At 39.1% G+C, this 2713-nt stretch overlaps 1 pseudogene; it reads left to right on the top strand.

Annotated features, from left to right (window-relative positions):
- Positions 1-524: 524 nt before the first annotated feature.
- On the top strand, positions 525-1493 carry LOC114891305 (annotated as a pseudogene).
- Positions 1494-2713: the final 1220 nt, after the last annotated feature.

Below are 2713 nucleotides of genomic sequence, written 5' to 3'. Positions count from 1 at the left end.
AAACCATAAACAAAACAAAAAGACAACCTGCAGAATGGGAGAAAATACTTGCAAATGATGCTACCGACAAGGGATTAATTTCCAAAATATACAAACAGCTCAGGCAGCTCAATATCAAAAAAGCAAACAACCCAATCGAAAAATAGACAGAAGATCTAAATATAGACTTCTCCAATGAAAACATACAGATGGCCAAAAGGCACATGAAAAGATGCTCAGCATCAATAATTTTTAGAGAAACGCAAATCAAAACTCCAATGAGGTAACACCTTACTCCAGTCAGAGTACTCATCATCAAAAGTCTACAAATAATAAATGCTGGAAAAGGTATGGGAAAAAAAGGAACACTCCTACACTGTTTGTGGGAATATAAATTGGTGCAGCCACTACACAGAACAGTATGGAGGATCCTTAAAAAACTAAAAGTAGAGCTACCATATGATCTTGCAATCCCACTCCTAGGCATACATCCAGAGAAAACCATAGTTCAAAAAGATACATGGGTGGCAAACCTGACCAGCCGCATGGCTGCGGGTTGCTCAGCGTCTCCGCGGTCGAAGGCGGCCTCAGAAGGGCCGGTGGTGGGACCAGCCGGCGTCTTGCCTTGCCTAGAATTGCCTACCTACGTGGCCGCTTGTGCGCTCATGAATAGCCGCTACTCCTGCCTGGTGGCGGGGCCGCACCGAAGACACATCGCACTGTCGCCGCGCTACCTTAACAGGAAACGCACCGGTATCCGAGAACAGCTCGATGCCGAGCTCCTGCGCTATTCCGAGAGCCTTTTAGATGTACCCATTGCTTATGATAACATCAAACTAGTGGGTGAATTAGGAGATATTTATGATGATCAAGGACACATTCATCTTAACACTGAAGCAGATTTTGTTATTTTCTGAACCAGGGCAAAAACTTATGGGTACAGTTAATAAAGTGTCTTCCAGCCACATTGGCTGTTCCTAAACCTGAGCAGATGCCAGCCGAGCAGTGGCAGACTCTGGAGATAAACACGGGTGATGAACTAGAATTTGAAGTATTTCGTTTAGACTCAGATGCTGCTGGAGTATTCTGCATTCGGGGAAAACTAAATATCACTAGTTTACAAACGAAGTGCTCTGCAGTTTCTGAAGAAGTAACAGAAACTGGTACTGAAGAAGCTACTGAAAAACCTCAAAAGAAGAAAAAGGAAAAGAACAAAGAACCAGAGCCATATGAAGTGGAAAGTGGTACCACAGAGCTAGCAGATTTTGCAGATGTTACCATGAAGGAAGAGACAGATCTGCAGATTGATAACAATGTGAATGGCCTCTGGGAGGAAGAGCCGAAGAAGAAGCATCAGGACCCTGTTTTCCAAGGCAGTGACTCCAGTGGTTACCAAAGTGACCATAAAAAGAAAAGAAAGCACAGTGAGGAGGCTGAATTTACTCCACTTTTGGAACATGCACCACTTTTGGAACATGCACCTAAAAAGAAAAGGGAAAAGTAATTTTCTTTAGTGCATTTTAAATATGATTTGTTTTTAAAAATGGATTTACACAAAACAGATGACTGAAGTTTGAACTATGAAATGTTTTGTATTCCAATACTTTGCAAAACAGGGAACATTTGATGAGGAGTTGAGTTTTTGGTGCTAAAATTACAAAACAGATAAATTTGGGAAATGCCAGTATTATTAAAGTGCCATTTTACTATACACAGAATAGAAAGGTAAGAGCTGCCCTCAATCTCAACTCCTTCATTCTTCCAGGGTATACATTCTAAATAAAATGATTTCTACAGTCTGCAAAAGGACTTTTAAAATACAATGTTATTTCATATCATACAGAATGAGTTTTGAGCTTGGGTTTTGGGGTTTTGTTGTTGTTGTTACAGGTTTCACATTTAGTCATGATGTTACATGACATGCTATTTTGCTTTGTTTAAATTACCAGTTTTAGGATTTCTTTTATCATGGCTATTACAGTATTTCTACTGTTTAACTTAGAATGGTTTGCCAAAGGAGTTTCTGAAGTTTCCAGAGCTCTTAAGAACCTTGCCACTACTGACTGTGTGGTAGGAAACAATATTCACTATTCTTTTCTTCTAGGTGCATGTATGTTGTTTTCCTTTTTCTCTCAGTCTAAGAGGTTGACGGAGAGGCTGTTTTCTGACACTTGTTCATTTGTGCCTCAACCATTCTGCTTTTGTTGTGTGTTGGAGAGGAGGAGTCTGCTGAAGACAGGAAAAATGTGATTCTGACTAGTGGGGAATTTCCCTACTTTTAATATTTGAGTTAAGCTACTAGAAATTATTATGAAGAGAAAACAGCTATTCACTGCTTTCACTGAGAAAATGTGGAATATGTCTTAACTATTGGGAAACAGTGAAGAATGAAATGACAAGCTGGTTCAGCCTGATAATCAATGCAAGTTCGTATTCATTCATTTAACAGGTATTTGATGATCTGTGTGTAAAACATATTCTACTGAGGTCCAGAGGTATAATGGCAAACAAGGCAGAAATAATTCCTTCCCTCATGGAATGTCATAGGAAAAACAGATGCACATACACAATATAAGTAAGAAAATACAGAAAATTATTACACAATATAAGTAAGAAAATACAGAAAATTACTAATTGTGGTAAGTGCTACAGAGAAAAAGAAGATTGTCTACTCACTGTTAGTTGTGATCCATGGCAGCCATTTTCATTGCCATTTATCTAGTATCACACATAG

This window comes from Monodon monoceros, unplaced genomic scaffold, assembly GCF_005190385.1.
Source record: "Monodon monoceros isolate NGI ecotype Baffin Bay Population unplaced genomic scaffold, NGI_Narwhal_1 Super_Scaffold_11, whole genome shotgun sequence".
NCBI lineage: Eukaryota > Metazoa > Chordata > Mammalia > Artiodactyla > Monodontidae > Monodon > Monodon monoceros.
The sequence above is the reverse complement of the archived record's forward strand: the minus strand, read 5'-3'. Positions and strand labels throughout refer to the sequence as shown.